This window comes from Ambystoma mexicanum, chromosome 3q (genome assembly GCF_040938575.1).
Source record: "Ambystoma mexicanum isolate Mex_15411 chromosome 3q, UKY_AmexF1_1, whole genome shotgun sequence".
NCBI classification, from domain to species: domain Eukaryota; kingdom Metazoa; phylum Chordata; class Amphibia; order Caudata; family Ambystomatidae; genus Ambystoma; species Ambystoma mexicanum.
In genome coordinates, this window is record NC_090926.1 from 922,041,928 (window position 1) to 922,062,775 (window position 20,848).

The 20,848-nt window shown below is 43.5% G+C and overlaps 1 protein-coding gene and 1 pseudogene across 1 annotated transcript in view; one reads left to right on the forward strand and one right to left on the reverse strand.

Annotated features, from left to right (window-relative positions):
- The window catches only part of LOC138583117 (ATP-binding cassette sub-family A member 9-like), a 2,332,105-nt gene that overhangs the window by 418,872 nt on the left and 1,892,385 nt on the right, over nucleotides 1-20,848 (reverse strand). The window lies entirely within an intron of this gene.
- On the forward strand, nucleotides 7,513-8,780 carry LOC138582648 (BRISC complex subunit Abraxas 2-like; annotated as a pseudogene).

Here is a 20,848-nt window from a genome sequence, read left to right on the forward strand (position 1 = left end):
TCTGCATTGTCCACAAGGCTTTCTTAGGCTTGGGACATTCTCTACCGCCAACTTTCTCTTCCTACACATCTTCTTCTCTAGCTCTCCGCTCATCCACCTCCAACTCTCTAAGGGTCAGACACTTCTCCAAGCAGAGAGTTAGGGGCAGATCTATCTCCTCGGCTGGGTCCTCCCTCTGGAACAGCCTCACTGCCTCTCTCAAACCTGAGCAGAACCACCTGCAGTTCCGGAAGCAACTCAAGACCTTCCTTTTCGCTTCCACTTTCTCTTTTCCTCTCCCCTGCTGATGCACCTGACTGCTCCATGCACTGGTCATCTGGTCACCCTCTGAACTCGCCCAGGCTCCTGCATGTCCAGTTGCCCTCGCACTGCCTCCAGGCTCCCCAGCACTTAAGGGTCTGTATATGCAACCCTACAGACCCTTCTCTCTGCACTTATGAAACACCCGCTGGCTGCACTTGTGAGTTAACCACTTCCCCCTTCCCCTCCCACCTGGCACTTCTCCCCTTCCCTCTTCCCTGAACTTGCGTGATCTGAATGACACAAGGCTTAGTAAGATTGTTTTTTTGGCCTCCCTTGTTTCCCCCTCCTTGTCTTGTCATGCCTAGAAACACTTGTGTACAGGCGCATTATAAATGCAACATCATATCATAACATATCAATGGATCTCATGTATCTATTGTGCACTACAAGCCGAATTTATGAACTTTGGTTCAGCACTGTATCTTTATGAGGAGCTCACCTTCCTTGAAATCAGGCTCTCTTATCCATCATTATGACTAAAGCATTAAAGAGTGGGAGCGCGGGCAACCGAGTGTGGTTTGCTGTGGTGTGGAGCATTTCTTTGCTGGCCATCAATTTTGGAGGTGGACCTCCTTTTGCTTACCTGCTGCTGCTTTCAAAACTGACCAAGGCGCGACAGCACGAAGTGCGGCAACCGAGTGAGTTTTGCCATGATGTGGAGTCTTTCTTTGCTGGCCATCAATTTTGAAGGCGGACCTCCTTTTGCTTACCTGCTGCTGCTTGAAAAACTGATCCAGGCGCGAGAGGGCTGCGCGGAGTTCGGCAACGGAGTGTGGGTTGCCGTGGTGTGCTGTCTTTCTTTGCTGGCCATCAATTTTAGAGGCAGGTGCGGAGTGCAGAAACTGAGTGTGGTTTGCTGTGTTTCGCCACAGGAGTTAAGGAGTCACGGTGGCTGAAAGATTGGCACTGTACTCGTAAATTCATTTTTCCAACTCATCTTTTAGCCTTGAAAGCAATGAGCCGCGACTATTGGCCTGCTCAGTTTGTGTTCATATTACTTCTTGGTTGTCTGTATAATAAGCATTGACTGTGGGCCTGTTTCAGGTTTTGAGCTGCCGGGCTGAGAATTCTCAATCGGGTAATAACGGTGACTTTCTGTTAACAAAAGCTGCGACTGCAGGGTTGTTTTAGCCTTTGAGCTGCTAACCCGAATACATCTAGCCCTCTGATTCCATCTTTGTTTTCACCTTAGCTGCATTCATGGGTTTACTACACTTTTGTCTTATCCACAGCAGTTTGAGAGTGTTAGTGTGTGTTTGCCAACAGATGACTTTCAAAGATCACTCATATATATATCATTTTAGAAGTGGGGCCCTAGGGGATGACTTAAGGGTCCCCGAACTGGAGAATACTATATGGCCTGAAAAAAAGTCAGTAAATCTTCCAAAATCCATATTTATACCTCAGCTTTTGGATCGTTACAGATACAATGTATCTGAAAGTAATTTTGCTGTGTATAAACAAAATCCCTCAGTGTCAAGGATGGAGGAAACAACTGTGAAAGGAATGGCAGCAATAACAGTTTCAACACCAAACCATTTCTTCCTGACTGATACTTTAACAACAAACATTGAATATACCGTCACAGCCACCACTTAAATACCATTAATTAATTAATTAATATTCAAGTTCTTTCCTGTAAGAAGGACCCGTAGCCTGAATGACGTTTTGCAGGTTGTAACTGGCGAATGTTCCCTTGTCTGGAGGGAGGGTAATAATTCAAACATCACAAATCGACCTGCCCCTAAGACACGGGACAAAGAGAAGGAAGGTAGCATGGACCCGCACACTACACTGGACTCTTGGTTTGAACTGAATGCCATTCCAGGCATTAGACACATAACAAAAAAGGGGAATCAAAATGCAGAAATATTATTTTAGAGACAGAGTCACCAAAGTAATCACATTCAGGATACTGAGGCGAGTAATGTAATTGCTAAATCTACCCCTACACTATCTGCACTGAATGTAGTATTGACCTCCCTGGTAAAGGTCTTTGAGTCGTTAAGAGGGGAAGTACAACAACACACAGGAATCTTGCTAGAATTTACTGAAGATATGGATGAGAATGAAAGCACGCTGGTGGGACTAAAGCCCGCAATAAATTCAACAATTGGGGACACTTTGACACAGAACAGAATTGATAGGAAACAACAATCGGAAAGACGTACTTCCTTGCTGGGGGTCTGGGAGGGAGTGAACACTGAACTGAACTCACTGAGGGAGATACTCAGGGATATAAACCTAGGGGGTCAATGCTCACACTACACCAGGTGTACACAAGGTATTGATAAACTACTCCTGGAAGCCTCTGCTAATCATTTGGATGACACACCGTTGTCAGTGCCAACAATGGAGGAATTTGTGCGTTTGGCGCTGATCACAGAAGAAGGCTACCAAAGAAATTTAAAAGCATGTTTGGTGCCATCCAGGGAACACGATTCGGTGAAGATCCCCAAGTCAAATGGGAAAATGAAGGAAAAGTGGAAAAGACAGCAAAAGGAATTGTTTGGCGAGCTGGTGAAGTTACAGTCACGGGGAAAGAAAACTAAACACCAAAATAGCAACAACACTAGGAAGTTTGAAGCTACACAGTTCATCTGAAAAATAGCTCACTCGAGCGAAAAAGGTCCACCCCTTCAGGGCATTGGAAGTGAAGGGGGTGGAGTTTTAAACAATTCAGATTAAAGGGGAAAAAAAGCAAAGACGCAAATAAGCCCCAAACAGACGGTGAAGGAACCAGAGATTATTGCAATAACTGTGGGTGTCCAAACAAGAATACAGTGTGAACCAAGTAAGATTGCTCCAATCTTCTTAAGAGGGAAACTTCAAATTATAGCCTGCAAGGTTGAATTATTAAATTCAGGAAACCGGGCCCAATTCTCAAAGGAATTGCCTGAAAATCTTCTTGCTGGCAAAAATTAGCAATCAGAGAAGGGTAAAGATAAACATTGTGGAACTGAACAACAAGAGGATTGTTCAATCATTCCAACTTCTCTCAAGCAAGAAAAGATGAAGGCTATTGATACCTCCCAGGGTGCAATTATATCATCAAAGCCAGGTTTTGTCCACTGTAATTGTTCCATCAATCAGTTTGGCCAATATCTTAAAGATCAAGAAAGAAGACCGCATGGTGTTCAACAGAAATCAGTGCCCAAATTGTATATGCAAAGTGTGGTAGAGATAAGAACAAGACGAAACCCACTAAATAGGAGTACGATACTATCGATATTCAAAGGTGTACCTGATCTGTATTATTTATCAACAGTCGACTTGGATTACATTCGATTTCCACATGCCCAATGTACAGACATTGTTGACATTCGTGTTAAATCAAGTTTGGGTGCAATTCTTGGAGCTAGTAAGGAGTTGATGGATCTAGGCTACAAAGTCTCTTCTGAGATGCTTCATAAAAATGATAGTAAACCAATTAATAGAATGAATGGGAAAGTGGAATCTACAGAGGATCACACTACCAAAGATTCCACTTGTAGAGATAAACAATCATAAGGGACTGATCCATCAAAATCTGATGTAAATACAAATCTCTGGGCCTTAAAGTGAGACATTTTAACTCAGATCTTTCAAAAACTGGGTCTGCCAGAGAAATCTCTCTATCCAAGCAAAATGAGGCTTCTGTTGAATGACTGTGCTGGGAATTTACAAAGGAGGGTGAATAGGCTGTCTCGTTTTGTAAACAAAGATTGGTGGTTAAGAACCGACTGTTTTTGGGAAAGGTTAGTTTCGGCTAATGAAACAATATTAACACTATTAACAATGGAAACAGTGAAATTGTTGAAAGACCTAAATCTGACTGGTACAACTGATCATTAATTGGAATTGCAGTAGCCCAATATTGCACGTATACTCTAATTTCTTTGTTGTTTTTTCTTTTCCTTTCCTCTTTTTTCTTTTTAATTTAAAGTGTTCTTCTACATGTATTTATGGATACTGTTCTTAAATTGTATTGTTTATATTCTTTTGTGAAAAGTCTAGGATTTTGACTATTACACAATAAAATAAAACAAATAAAAAATTATTAAAGAGTCTAATGGCACATCTGTGTTTACTTTAAGGTCAAAGGCCCGTATGTAAAACATGAAAACATAAGTAAAAAAAGGAGACCAAACTGAGGCTTTTCTTTGTCCTCTTTTTAGGTTTAGCTGCAACTTCAAATAAGAAGATGACATGAACGGACTATGTCCTCGAACCTGGCAGAGCAATAGGGTCTCATGCAAATAGTGTCTGCTCTATTAATAAAGGACGATTTTGTTTGTGGTGGTAGATGGTTGCGCTGATGGCAGGATGCTAGCAAAATGTAATTGAAGGCTCAATCGTACAACAGAAATGTGCACTGAACAATGCATTTTGGGTGTTTAAATGTTTAATGCATTTTCAGCTACAACCTTAGATCCTTAGGTCAGATTAAACAAATAGATACAGATTTAGATTCGACGGGAAGACACAGATAAAATCCATAAAAAATGAGATATTATAATGTATATATTATGAATACATTCATATATTTAAATAACTAGTGCGATTCGCTTTCTCCTCCCCTCTTTCCATATTTAAATAACTCTATTATGCACACAGTCCTGAAAACATAACATGTTCATGCTGGGAATCATAACAGAAAGAAATGTTTCAGTCCAATTTATTTAAATTTCACATTCCTAACGGCAAGGCATCCTCATAACAAACATATCTCCTTATGATATTAACAGTTGTTTCTTTATGTGGCTTGTGGTTTATCGCAATGAACTATATACCCAAAATGCAGTTATCAGATTTTACATTTGGATTATATTTCATTTAAGTGTCTACTCAGGAATGTGCTGACAGATTGTTGCTGCTTACTTATGCGTTTTAAATGTTTTAGCACGTTAGGTTTTTAAAATGTGTTTGTATAATTTTGTTTGTAAAATGATTTGTCTTGTATCTTGATTAGTGTGCAAAGTTAATTGAACTAGAACATTTTGTAATAATTTGTTTGAAAGTAGACAATTCAACGGGCCAATTAAAGCAAAGAGGAGGATCCTAGTGGGTGTAAATGAAGGAAACCTGCCGTAGGCTCTGCCCAATCCAAAATTGCTATGCTAAATAAAGTTGTGAGGGTGTCATTAGCTGAGTATTTAAACTAAAACACAAAGGAAGAGAGGAGAGCTTTGGGAAAGTAGAAAAGAAAGAGAGACTGTTGGACAGGAGAAAAGCAGATTGGATTTACACCTGATGTAGCTGAGGAACATCCCCTTAATAAAGTATTTTCCAAGTAGGGCAGAATGCTTGGGCCTTTCCCATGACAGAACCAACGCCAGTGGACAGACTGAATGGAATATCTTGTCTCGTGGTCAAAGTGGCAACTGATCGATGTCTATATATGTCCTGTACTGGGCCTTTGAGAGTACAATAATCCCAGAGCATTTAAAGAAAGGCTCCAATAATTAATTAAATCCCAGATAGTAATAGGAAGTATTTTGGGGGCACACTGTTTACAAGCTAAATCGCTATCAGGGGCACAGCGCTTGTTCTGTAAATGAAACTTGGTGAAGTATATGTAAAATATATTGTCAAAGCATGTACAATTGTGCAGGGCATCATTGTCCCTGAAAGCAACATAGTATTAATTAATTTCCTGAGTTTTCACAGGAGCAAATTATGTATGGGTAGGCGAGTGTGGTGTACAATGCATCTCACAGATTTGCAGGGATTGATAAACTTCTAAACCTGAAAACCATTGTTTGCATAAAACTATTCTGAATATCTTTTTCTGCTTCTTACACTGTAAAAGGAAGGAGGTTAGTGTATCCACTTCATTCCCAAGAAGAAAATGCCAATTCAAATAGCCAATGGAATTTTTATGATTGTCATTCCACATAAGTAGAAGGATTCTGCCTTCAGTGAACTCCTAATGCTAATTAAATTACATTTTCTGATTCCTGTTCATTTCAAATTTATAACCTCCTGCTTGTGGAACATTTTAATTCATTAAGGCATTTTTGCCGTCCAAAATAAAAGCTTTTATTTGGCAGTGATTTCCATATATTTTAGTAGGAAAACCCGATTCATTCCCAAAAGTCTTGTCTGCGGTGCTAATGTAAACAGTGTTTGCTTATATTACTATATACTTGCAATGCAACTTGACATTTTTAATGACCATTATTTAGAAATCACTGTGATACATCAGGAACGTACCTGCTACTTTTTAGAGCCCCAGGTGACTGTTACAATTTGATAAGCACACAATAGAATGTATTTATTTCTTTTTACATTTGTATAGCGCGCTAGGGCCATGGGCATCAAGGCGCTGCTTGATAAAACCAATTACACATAGCATAACCAGAATATATACATCAATGATACTTAGAAATACATGAAAACCGAGTTGCACCAGTGATCGAAACTGGAGAATGGTGTTAAAACGTGTTTGAACTTCATTGCTGGTTTCCCGGACTCAGGGGAGGGGGGCAGTAGGAGTCAGGGTTAGGTGAACAGCATAGTCTTTAGAGATTTACTGAAGGTCCAGTAGGACTGTTCGGCCTTGAGGGTGGGAGGGAGTAGGTTTCATTGCTTGGACTTAAATGTTAGGAAGCTGGATCCTCCAGCTTTTCGCTGTTTGAATTTAGGTTGGGTGATGCAGTGCGTGTAGGCTGCTCTAGTTGGTCTGGCAGAGTTTGCTTTAGTGAATTTTTGGGATAAGCAGTGGGGCAGTTTTAGATAAGCATCTGTGCATGATAGAGAGGGTTTTGAAGATTATTTGTTCACGAATCGGGAGCCAGTGGGCAAGTTTTCTTGCTTCAGTGATGTGTAAAGCGCAGCTCTAAGAGCTTTATTTTGAATGAGTTGTATTTCTCAAATGTTGCAGTCTGTGGTACCTGCAAAAAGAGCATTGCAGTAGTCAAGTCTGGACCCTATAGTGGCACAGGCTGTTGTCATGCAGCTGTCTGAGGAGAGGAAAGGTCTAACGGCATTGAGTAATTTGGTCGTGTAGGCGGCGCTGGAGGCGATGGCACTCACTTGTCATGTTAGCAGTAGTGACGCATCTAGATATATCACAAGTATTTTCACTACTGCAGAGACCGGGATTGATACTTTGTCAGTGTTGAATGAAGAGTATTGGGGGCTTCGTTTTTTGATTATTGAGGGGGGCCTAGTATGAGAAGCTCAGTCTTCAGAATTACTTTTACCATACTATTGAATTAACAGATGATGAAGTATGTAGTTTGGGTGGGAGGGAGGGGGGCTTCCATCATAGCGGCTTCCATTTCTGGTTACACCTTCAGTTCCGTGTGTTTCCACAGCACCAACAGCGGAGCAGATCATGAAGGGTTCCTTCTTGGAGAAGTGAGGCAGGAAGAGACGTTGAACATTAGTGATTCACACATCGGCAAAACTGAACTGCTGCAAGTGATTGAAATCCATAACCACGAACCCTGCACCACGCTCTTCAGCTTCTATGACTTTGCCAGCAAAGTCAATGAGGAGAGTTTGGACCGAATTCTTAAAGATCGACGAAAAAATGCCATCCCTGGTACAGATTCCAGAGGAACACTCAGCAGCAAATGTCTTACTGAGAGCATATCCTCCACAAACACCTGACCGAGTTACTCAGCGTTCCTGATCTTGTCTTCCTCCTCATCAGTTTCATCTCCACCGCAAACAACTCCACCCACGCTCTGGAGTATGTGCTCTTCAGACCCAACCGCAGGTACAACCAGAGAGTGTCCCTCACCATCCCTAACCTCAGGAACACAAGTCAACAGGAATATAAAGTGTCGTCTGTGCCAAACACATCTCAGAACTATGCCAAAGTCATTAAAGAGCATGGTGCGGATTTCTTTGACAAAGATGGAGTAATGAAGGACATTCGAGCAGTCTATCAAGTTTACAATGCGTTGCAGGAAAAGGTCCAGGGCGTCTGCGCAGATGTGGAAAAAAGCAAGAGGGCTGTGGAGTTGTTCCTGACAGAAGTCAATAAACTCTGAAGTCTTATCTGCGAAAGAAAAGAAGCGCGAGACCGAGAACGACTGCAACAAGCTATTTTGAGCCAGCCTGCACCAGGCAAAGATATGGAGCCTGCGTTGGAGTCACTGCAAGAAACCTGCTCTCCTTCTGGCAGTGAGGTCAGCACTCTGGAGAAGATGGAGTTCTCAGACCTTCCACCTCCGTACTCCAATCTGGATGTGAGCAGCCAGGACAGCTTTGCGTGCCTCACACACGGTTCAAGTAATCCTTACATGCCAAGCCCGCAGGCAGTGGGTTCCTCTGGCCACACTTCCATCAGCATAGATTTTAAATACTCCTCAAAGTGGCTTACTGTGTCCCCACCCCAGAGAGCTGAAGAGGAAGGACTGGGGTTTGGTGATAATGTGGACTCGCCTGCAGAAGTCTCTGATGGAAAAGTGTCTCCTCCTAGAGATTCTCGGCCTGATGTGCAGCCAGATGGGGACGTGAACACTCCAGCAGCCAAAATCTGAGCTTCAGCTCTGCCAATGCACCTCTGTCAGGCACACTGGCTGCTCTGTCAATGCGCCTCCATCAGGCACACTGGCTGTGAGCTCCAGCCTTGCCACTTGTTTCATGAAGAGGAGTTCACAGATCTAGGGCATGGTGGAAAAAAACAAGCATAAAAAGAAGCCTTTCGGATGTGACGGTGCCGCCATAAGGATCTGCGCGCATGTATGTGGCCCAAGGCTCGCCTGCATTTCATGGGTTTTGTAATGAAATCAGTAGGATAATCAAGTTTTAGTAATGCCAGTGTGGTTTTCTGGACATATTTGTGAATTTAGACAAGTTTCAGAACTTGGTAGTTTTTGTTGCCATAAGTTGTTTTAAGCCAGTAAATAAGATTGCAATGCCAGGCCCGAGCCTGGGAATATGCCCTTCATCGAGTGCCCGCTCGGGGGAATGCCCTTCGATGCCGGCCCACCTCTTGCACTTTGATCATGCCTTGAAGCTACCTTCTGAAAGGGAAACAATCACTTGCAGCTTGTGCAGCTATTTCCTAGTATGAGCCAAATTCCGCTTGCCAGAAAAAAGAGATACCAGGGATGAGTCCTGCCTGTCCTTCCCTCTGTTATACCTGGCCCACCTTGGTCCCTCCCTGGTTTTGCACACTCTCTGCCCTCAAGCCTACCCATGTTCCCATCCGTTGTAGTGTCAGGATCCATCTGGCCTGGCTTAATGAGGATAAGAACTATGGTTGATGCTCGACAAAGAAGAAATTGCGGTTGCCTTGCCGCAACTGGAAATGAGGCGCACAGAGCTTCTCTCTGGGGTTCAGAAGTCTGCCTGGAAGGACGTGAGAGGGGTTCCACACAGTGAACCTCCCTCCAACACACACGCACAAACAGCTTGCATTACTGTTCATATGAAAGATCCAATTATTTATAATGACCAATTAAATACAATTTATATGACACCATCAAAAAAAAAGAAGTATGTAGTTTGAAGAATCCACAGATATTAGAGGATCCTATTTTTGTCTACAATAAATAATTTATAGTTAAATATGTTTATCTATAGATGTTGGCGTGAATATGCTAAATAAATTGGATATTGTAGTGCGATGTAATGTGATGCAAATATACGTGAGACAACAGAAGACAAGGTTGGGTTTTATTTTCTGTAAACCAGCTGTCACCTCCTATTACTTGATTTATTATTTTAAATAATACAGAGCATTCAGATTACTCTCGTTCTCCTCACATATGACAAATACCAATGTAACCTTCATTGACTCATATGTACATAATAGTTTTGACCTGTAAGTTATTACTATTCAGCATGCCGATTGTATCATCTGCCTCTAAAACACAAGCTATCAACTCTTTGGATAAACCCTATCATATGAATCAAGGGACATTTATAGTATGCAGGTTGCCAATAACACTTTGTTAAGGGTTATTGCCCAGGATCTGATTTCTCATTTGGGGGGCAATGCTGGTAGCTGAATGTTGGAGCCCACCCGTGGTAATGTTCTATATACGAGTAGTCTTAAACTCAATGCTACATTTTCATTCTTTAGGCAGATTTCGATATAATCATATCCAGCAACACCTGCCATATTTTGACAGGTACAATTTACAATGTCTTCCTTGACGACCTAACAGCAGCCTTTTTTTATAACGAATAACGAAAAACAACTCCTTATCTGGCCCCTCACCCCAATTTTGGCACTTTTATCTAAAGAATGTGTCTTTCTTCAGAAGGATGTTATTTCTATGGCCTTTAGTACTACATCGTTATAGGATTTCCTCATACCCGTATTTTCATGGACAGCAATTTCAACCGAGAATCTTTTATTATTGTCATGTAAACCAAGCCAGAGTCAGGTAGAGGACAATATGTTTATGTATGACTACAAATAGCTGTTATTATTGTCCTGTGAATCCGTCTGAATAGCAACATGGACTCCCAGGTACCACTTTTTCTATATTAGGTCCATGGCAGTGTGTGTCAAATTGACACTCAATTCCTTTGTTGCTTATTTTCTTACAACCCTGACCAGTAATCGTCGTGGAACACAGCTGTGTTTTTAACGATGCCAGTTTCTGCATTTGCACATTATTTTTATTGTATTTATTTATTTTTATAGCGCTGCAGCTCGCAGGCATCAGAGCGCTTTACACAAAGACAAGGGACATGATGACGGGACAGCACAGAAAAGAGGATTTCTAAGTTTGGGTAGTCATATTTGTGAAGGATTTATTTGAATAGGAACGTTTTCAGTTTTAAAAAAAAAAATTAGCTGGTTTGTTTAAGTTCTTAGGATTTCTGGTAGTGTATTCCATTTTTCGATGGCTTTGGTGGGGAATGCTTTGCCTAATCCGTTTACTTTTTTAGATAACTTGGCTTCTAGTAGCCCTTTGTTCAAAGATCTTAGATTTCTTGTGGGTTCATATTTCTTAAGTTGTTTTTGGAGGTATATTGGACCATTTCCATTTGTGGAGCGGTGAACTAGCATCAGTGATTTAAATGTTATTCTTTCTTCTATGGCCAGCCAATGCAGGTTTCTCCTTTCTCCTGTGATGTGATCCCTTTTGGTTTTGCCGGTGATGGTCCTAACCGCGTTGTTTTGTATCACTTGGCATTGATTTATGCATTTTTGCTAGCACCCAGCATAAGTGCATTACCATAGTCCAATCTCGATAGTATTGTGGCTCTGGCCATGGTCGTGATGTTTTGTTTATTTAAGAGAGGTTTAATCTTCTTTAGGAGTTTTTGGTAGTATTGACAGTTTCTTTATAAATATGCTACCTGAGCTTCAGCCCCAAGCGATGCTTGCATATAAATTCCTAGTGTCTTGATCTTTTCCGCCACCGTGACTGGCATATCCTTAATGTAAAAGGTTGTGTAGTCTGAGCTTAATCTTTTTCTGGCTAGAGGTGAACCGAAGATCATAGGTTCGGTTTTTGTGCCGTTTAGGTACATCCAATTTACCTTCACCCAGGCTTCAATGGTATTGTAGATGGATGTTAGTGTATTACTGTCATTGCTGTAGTCCCCACTGAGTTCAAAAACCAGCTGTGTATCGTCAGCAAAGTTTGTGAAAAATATCCCCAGTTGGGTTAGTAGTGTACAAAGGCATCGAAGATACAAGTTAAATAACAGTGGGGAGAAGCTAGCTCCCTGTGGGACACCGCAATCCACTGGCCAAGTTGTTGATTGTTGGTTTCACCATGTTATTTTGGATTGTCTATCTTGGAGAAACGAAGATATCCAGTCGATAGCTCCTTGTGAGCAGTTTCCAACACAGTCTAGGGCCTCTCTGAGCTTTTGATGGTCTAGCAAATCGAATGCTGCTGAGAGGTCCAATAAAATAAGCATTCCCTCTTTTCCTTTGTCTAGGAGTCCTAGCATTTCTGTTTGCAGGTCCAACAGAGCAGATTCAGTGCTGTGCGCTTTTCTGAATCCTGACTACTGTGGATGAAGGAGATTATTGTTGTCTACGTATTCTTGTAGTTGTTCAGTAGCGATTTTATCCAATACTTTAACAAGAAATTGCAATTCGTAATGGGACGTAGGTTTGATGGGTCTTGTTGGTTTATTTTGATTTTTTTGGCAAGGGTGTGACTGTAACTGTTTTTATTAAAGTAGGTACAGTCGAGTCTCTGAAGGAGGCATTTGCCATGCGCGTGAGAAATGGAATTAATATCTCTGGATTGTCGAGAATCAGTTTAGGTGGAAGTATGTTTTCTTTACATGATGTAGAGTTTATTTTAGAAAGTGTTTTTCTTATAGTGTCCTCGGTGAGTTGTGTGAATTGAAATTTAGTTTTTTTTTTCAATTGAGTTTCTTTATTTGTGTGAATCGATTGTTGAGGGCGGTGACTGGGAAAGAATGGGGTGCACAACAGAAGTGTTTACGAATGTTGTATAAGGGGTTGATTTTGAGTGTGATGGATTTTGGGTGTCAGGTGTCAGTGGGTTATACGTCGAGTCAGAAGTTGCGGTTAGATAGAGTACAGGCGAGAGCATTGAGAGTGTGTTCGGGTGTGATGAGGTCCTCCCCAGTGAATGCGGTTCAGGTGCTTGTGGGAGAGATGCCATTGGGGTTGAGGAGGGATGCGTTAAATATGAGATGGTGGGTGAAGTGTAGTGCGAAGAGTGTGGCTCATCCGGTGCGTGAATGTTTGAAGTATAATTGGAGGTTTGACTATTACAGGGATCGATGGAGGAGGAAGGGGGGCACTTTTGGGTTTCACATGTGGGAGAAAGGAGTGCAGTGGGGTGTGGGTGATTTGATGATTGTGACAGATACGGATTTGGAGAGAAGGCCGAAGTGGATGATGAGATCTCCAAAGGTGTGTTTGGAGTTGGCGAATGTGGTATCGAAGAAGAGAGGTATGCGGGGTGAGATCAAAGCTTTGGGTCAGGAGTATGTGGCAGGAAAGGAAGGATACCAGGTGTTTACGGATGGTTCAAAGGATCCTATGTCTGGGAGAGTGGGAATGGCGTATTATCTAGAAAGCATTGGGGAGTATAAAATAGGACGACTGACGAATGATGTGTCTATTTGTACGGCTGAGTTGGTGGCGATTGCATTGGTGATTGACAGGGTGTATGAGTTGGGGTATGAGAAAGTGGTGGTGTTCTCAGATTCATTGAGTGGGTTACAGGCGATTGTGGCAGGGGATGGTGATAGGAAGGATGTGATTTTGGACATTAGGATGAAGATTGATCGGTGTGTGCGCGGGGGTATGGATTTGGAGTTGGCGTGGGTTCCCAGTCACAGTGGCATTTTGGGAAATGAGTTGGTGGATCTGGCGGCGGGTGAGGGTATGAGGAGGGGAGCGATTGATGTGAGGTTGCCTTTGAGTGTGGATGAGATGAAGGCTGTGATGATGAGACGGGTCCTGGATGAGTGGCAGGAGAGGTGGGTGAATGGGGCGAAGGGCAGGTGGATGTTCGGTGTTCGTGGGAAAGTGTCGGTGAAGGTGGATGCAGGGAGATCAGAATGGAGGAGGGGGGAGGAGGTGATGCTGAATCAGTTGAGGATAGGTCATGTGGGGCTGAATGACTGTTTATTTCGAATAGGGAAGCGTGAATCAAGGGACTGTGCGGTGTGTGGGGTGCCTGAAACGGTGGGACATTTTTTGATTAGGTGTGAAAGACATGTTACAGAGAGAGAATTGATGAGGGTTCGGTTGACTGCGTTGGGTGTGGCTGAGCTGAGTGAGAGGATTATACTGGGAGGTGATGGGGAGAGAGGCAGGAGGAGGAATAGTGTGATGTTGGATTTTGTGAGGCAGACGGGGAGGTGGGAGGAGTTGTGAGCTTAAATGGAGCCAAATAATAATTAGTGGGTACGGTGCACATCATCCTATAGGATGGGGAAGCGCCTGCGTGGGTCCGCCCACGCTTCCGATAATTAAGAAGAAGAAGAAGATTGGGGTAAATTATTGGTTTTGCACTTGGTTATAGTCTCTCTGGCTTTGAGAATTTGGTTGTGAAATGCTGTCTGTACATTTTCACAATCAATCTTAGTGGGTTGGAAAGGTAGCAAAAGAGCTTTGGGTTTATCAATAGATTTTAAGATTTGGAAAGGCTTACCTGTAGAATTTGTTGCCGAGTCTATTTGATCATTATAGTGTTTTTTTTTAGTGTAGTCAGCTTTTGTTTGTATTCCGTATCTGCTTTCTTTCAATTGGTTTTGTTTGTTTCGGTGGGATCTTTTAACCATTTCCTTTCAAGTTTTCTTTTTTCTTGTTTGAGTGTAGTGGATTCTTCATTGAACCATTTCTGGTGATTTACATTGGATCTTACTTGTTTGTCTTTTTCAGGGGCATGTGTATCTAAGAGTTCCTGGAAGTGATTATTATAGGCTTGTATAATCTTGTCACAGGGGTCGCTGTCAGTTGTATTACTCATAACATGCTCTATTCCTTGAGAGAGTATAGCAGTGGTCATTTTATTGAGGTTTCTCCCTTGGGTTTTATCTGGGATGTTCACTGGTTTTTTTCGATTGGTTGCATGGGTGTAAGTGTAAATTCAATTTTATGGTGGTCAGACCAGATACATGGGTAAATTGTCGGCGCTGTTGTCTCTATATTCTGGCAGATTATCCAATCTAGTTGGTTACCTGTAATAGAGGTGGATTCCTTGTTTATTACAGAGTAGGAGCAGTTTAGTAGGTCTTCTTCTAACGGTATGGCTCCCAGGTCTTTGGTATTTCCTCACCATTTGTTTAGGTCCCCAAGGAGTATGGTACCTGTGTTAGGGGATTTCAAATTGTTTAGCAATAGTGTAATTTCGTCATTAAAGTCCGAAATTAACAAAGGGGGTCTGTAAATGATGATGATATTTAAGCAGCTTTTTGGAGTGGGGGTCAATTTAATATGTAGGACTTCGCAGCCTGTGCATTGTATTGGGACAGGGAAGAATTTTAGGCTTTATTTGGCAATTATTGCTACTCCGCCGCCTTTTCCTGTTTCTCTGTTTTTCAAGTAGATGGTGTAGTCTGTAGGCATGGTACATTACTTGTGCATTTTTCCCCACTGTCATTTTCATCAATTGCTATATATATATGGCATACATTACTCACCGTAATCGTATTTCTGATTACGGTGAGTAATGCATCCCTTCTGAGGCTTGTGGAATCTGCTTAGATCACATGCTATGCATAGATTAGCGAGCAGTGTTAGGAGAAGGTGGTGGGTCATGAGAAGGAGTAGCGGCAAATAGATGTTTTAGAACCGCTTGTCCCACCTGTGTATCTGACTTGGAATGTGTGTCAATGCAGTAGTGCTGAGTGAAAGTGTGTACTGAGCTCCATGTAGCTGCTTTGCAAAACCTGTCTAATGGGACATTTGCGATAAAAGCCAGAGTAGCTCCAGTGCTCCTTGTGGAGTGAGCTCTTAGTGTAAAAGGCAGTGTCTTGTTTGATAATGAATAGCACAATTGAATACATCTTACTATCCACCTGGAGATGGCATTCTTAGAAATACGGGTTCCTTCTCTGCCTGGTGCTATGGAGACAAACAGTTGATCTGTTTTCTTAAGCGGTCTGGTCTTGTTTACGTAGTAAAGACCACCCTCCTCACATCCAGTGTGTGGAGTTTTACCTCAGCTGAGCTAGTTGGTCTCTTAAAGAAAGCCGGAAGCTCAATAGATTGGTTCACGTGGAATTTAGAAATTAATTTAGGGGAGAACCTGGGATGAGTACGTAAAACCAATTTATCTTTATGTACGATAAATATAGGGTCCTGCACTGACAATGCTTGCAATTCACTAACTCTTCTTATGGAAGTAATAGCCACTAAGAAGGTAGTCTTGTATGTCAGATGTTTAAAGCTTGACGTATGCATAGGCTCGAATGGGGGCCCCATGAGCTTTGCTAGTACTACATTGAGTTCCCATCCTGGTGGTGGGTTTGAAATAGGAGGGTGTAGTCTCTTGACTCCCTCCACGAATGCCTTAATGACTGGAATTTTCCACCACAATACTTTACTCTTAGAGGTGGTATAAGCTGATAAAGCCTCCAGGGGGATCTTTATAGAGTTGACTACTAACCACAAGTCCAACAAGTGGAGCATTTAGTTGAGAATGTGTGAGTACATTCTATGGGGTTTATTTGTTTAGACTGGAACAAAATTACAAATATCTACACTTGTCGAAGTAACAGTGTCTAGTGTTTGGTTTTCTTGCCTCCTAAAGGATCTCCATACACCGCTGTGGTAAATTAAGGTGTCCGAACTCTATGACTTCAGGAGCCATGCCCGCAAGTTCATTGAGTGTGGTAGAGGGTGCACTGTTGTTCCCCCGTGTTGGGTTAACAGGTTGGTTAGGTATAGGAGTTTTATGGGATCGAACATAACCAGTTTGCGCAGATGTGGATACCACGGCTGTGTCGCCCACATAGGAGCAACCAGGATAAGTGTCATCTGTTCTCTGCACATCTTGTTCACTAACCTGCTCATTAATGGAGTCGGGGGAAAGCGTAAGCACATTTCCCTGACCAGTTCATCCATAGGGCGTTCCCCTTGGAGTTTGGCTGGGGGAACCTGGACGCGAAGTCTGGACATTGCTTGTTTTCTCCTGTAGCGAACAAGTGTATTGTGGGGTAACCCCATTGAGAGAAGATGTGGTCTACGACGCCTGAGTCTAGTTGCCACTCGTGTTCCTCTGGTAGGGGATCTCTGCTCAGAGAGTCTGCTAGGGTGTTGCTTACCCCTGGAACGTGTTGTGAGGATAGGGATATTCCTCGTCTGAGTGCCCATTTCCATATTGTATGTGCCAACTTGGACAGACTTGGAGTGTGTGTGCCCCCCTGTTTGTTGATGTAGAACATCACAGTTGTGCTGTCTGTCAGAATCTGAACCGACTGGTTCGTCAGTTGCACTTCAAATGCTTGAAGTGCCTTGAGTACTGCTAGTAGGTCCAGCAGGTTGATATGGTTGTGTGCGGTGACCTGGGTCCACAGGCCATGTGCTGTGTGGTCAAGGTAATGAGCCCCCCACCCGGAGAGTGATGCGTCTGTTCTGACAATCGCTTGCGCTTCCGGATCATGGAAGGGTTTTCCCATTAACAGATTTTCTCTTGACCACCAGCATAGGCTCTGTACTAGCGTTGGCAAAACAACCACTGGATCATCCCACTGACCACTTGCCTGAGACCATTGTTTCGCCAAGCACTCCTGCATTGGTCGCATGAGCAGGCGTGCATGTGGGACGATATATACACGATGCCATCATGCCTAGCAAACGCATAGCTTTGCGTACGCTTAACTGGAGACCGGTTTGATACTGGGGTATTTGCTAAAGCATATTTTGCACTCTTCCCATGGATGGGAAAGCTAGGGCTGTTCTTGTATCTAATACAGCTCCAAGGAACTGTTTTGATGTGTTTGGTAAAGAATTTTTTCTCGTTTATCGAGAAGCCCAATTGGAAGAGAAGATGTATGGTTCTTTGCGTGTTTAGTTTGCAAAGATGGGGAGTCTCTCCTGTGTTCAGCCAGTCGTCCAGGTAGGGGTACACTGGGATTGTTCCCTGCGCACGTGCGCCGCCACCACTGTCAGTACCTTGGTGAAAGCTATTCCAAAGGGTAGCACCTTGAATTGGTAGTGCTGGTTTGCTCATGCCCTCATGATGAACGTGTGGAAAGGCCAAATTCTCTGGTGTATGTATCCGTTTGCGCTACCCCTTCATTTTCCTAAAAGTGTTGGTGTATCTTATCAATTACAGATATACATGGTAAGTGTTGGTGAGTGTTTGAGTGCTTTCTCTTTTTGTGTTAACATTGCATGGTGAGTCTGTGCTGCACAGTACTGGCCGAGATGACTGCAGGTGAGCAATATGGGCATTTCCTAGGGAGAATGCACCTGGCCGGCGTATGTGCAATCACACTGCAAGTTTCTGTAGGACTCTATTAGTGGCTGCATGTCCGCATCTTCTAATGCACTTTTAAATAGTTGTGGGAGCGCACGTGTACTGTATACTGATGCGTAGGGCATCCTCTGTGTGCTGTGTGCTGGTAAAACCACCCCTGTCGCCAGCCCTACGGATTCATACGGTAACCTACCACATTTTAAGTACTCCTGCCGATTACGTGGGTGCCTCTTGCAAGCCTACCAATGTATGGCTGCAGAACACGTGGCTGTATGTGGGCCACTGATAAACAAGCAACAGCAACCTGCAGTGTAACCTGGGCGTGTTAAATTTCGCATTAATTTGATTGATGTGCTGCGTGTCTTTCCATGACCCATGAAACAGACACACTGTTTCTGCACTGAGCACTATGATGGAAAGTGTCAGGAGGTCGCCTGCGGGTCGTACAGTTGAAGAAAACATGTAACAGCAGGTGGGACAGTTTGTAGTGAGTCTGCAAAATGGCAAAGGTGGTGTGGCTTGGTGATGCACATACTAGTGCATATGAAGGCAAGTAAGCAAACAGCAGAATGTTCATAGTGCAAACAATGTCAGTAGTGGTTAGAAAAGTACTGTAGCTGCATGGGTCGTCCTAAATAATTGTCTTCCTGCTCCACGTAATGAAGCTGGGTTTCGCATTGTTGTAAACATTCTTGTATTCCAGAATGTATGCATCTCTGTGAATGCTACTCCTAGGGCAAATGGCCTAGCATGAAGTGTTTGTACTGCATGTGACAACAACTGAAATGGAAGCACTAGGGATCAGTGGGCAGTCTACCGCCCTTACAACAATGAAGTAGGGTGATTTCATGTACAGAAATTTCCACATCTGCTGCGGCCAACAACAAGGGCACTCCTATAGGGCAGCAGAGCGCTAAAACATCCTTGCAGACCATATGCCGCGCTACAGACCCTTACCCGGCAAAGGGCATTGTATTGTGCATGTACTGCAACGCGCTACTCTACAGAGGGAAGGTACGTAGAAGTGCATGGGAAGGGTCCGTACAGGAGCATGACAATGACTGGCGCCTATTTAGGTGAGGGTCACCCAATAATTCTGTCTCTCTGCACATCCCCTATCGTATCCATGCAGGTTCTGCCCCTTCCGTACTGGGCCTTTCCTGCCATTCCTTCTGTGGTGTGTGTTAAAAGACCAAAATAAATGGAAATTAACTGGAAAAGGAAAAAAGGGAAATAAAGAAAGCACCTTTCAGAGATGAACAATGGAATTGCCAATGGGCGGGAGGCGTGGCACTGTGCAAAACACTGTAGTTGAATCGGTTGGAAAGGAGTTTGCTACAGAAAGAGGTTTCTGTCATGGCCACAGGCCCCAGAACACAACAACCACACCATCTAGTGATGGGGGCAAAGGGTCACTTGACTCACTTATGTCCCTTTGGGACCAATAAACACAGGGGCCCTGTCTGAACTCAGTCCTGGCGTTGGCGCCATGCTTTTATAGAGATGTGAGCAGGAACACTTAATTTCAGTGCAGGAGTGATTTTACTTTATTTCAGTGCAGAGTGCTTTTACTTAATTTCAGTGCAGGAGTGCTTTTATTTTATAAGAACTATCCAGGAGCTGAAAGCCTTTATTCCAGAGAACATCCTCATGTGCTGACTCATCAGGTGTGGCTCCCTAGGCCTGGTCTTCATGTACTGACTCATCGGGTGTGGCAGGGTGTGGCAGGCAGCCTCTACCTGGTGGGCGTGGCTTCAGAAGCTCAGCTATATAAACTGCTCCATCCTTAAGGCCGGTGCTTCACGTTACTGTGCACTTGCGTGCAACGTGCCGCTCACCGCCGCTTGGACCAGTTTACTTACCTTTGAAACCAGGCGTTCTCCTGTATACTCACCTCCAGGAAACTGGTGCTTCATCGCTTCATCTGCAGACTCATCTCCTGACATCCAGTGATCTTGATCGCGACGCCGTAGCACTGCACTTCGCATCCACGAACTCGGACCCTGTGAAGAAGAAGAAAGACAAGGTTAGAACATCCGTCCTAGGGCCGCACTGCATTTCTTCATTCCCTCCGGCTGCCGCCTCGAGCTCTGCAGCTTCTGCCGGGCCGGCAACATCACCTGCAAGGGAAGAAAGCAAAAGAGCAAACATCAAAATTGGAACGGACAGCAATACAAGACAACAAACTTTACAATACAACAAAAACAAACGAGGAAAGACAAAGGCAAACAGGAACACTTACCTGAAGTATGGTGGCTTAGTCGCAGCAGGACTGGACTACCACGTGCAAGGGACCAGTGAAGCAACTCGGTCCAAATCATACAAGCGCCCCTGCCAGAATCAGCAGGACAGAGTGCTCGCCAAAACTAATCAACAGGTGAGCTTTCCAGGGACAACGCATCCCACGGGTACCACGGTTTGTGAGAAGGGGTCTGGAAGGGGATCAGGCGCACAAGCTGGCATACTCACGCCCTCTATTCTCCATGCAGGAGCAGTCCCAAGAAGCATCACCTATTACCACCAGTCACCACATAAGCGCAGAGGCCGAAGTCGGACCCGAGCAACCTCACCGCCGGGAGGGCTGCAACGGTGCCCCAACACCTCCGCAGAGACCAGGTGAGCGTAACAGTTTCTTTACGTGTTGCAGAGCGGTTTGAAGAGTTTCACTACAATAATTCTTCCACTACTTTCAAGAAGGGTACCAAGGCAATTTGGAT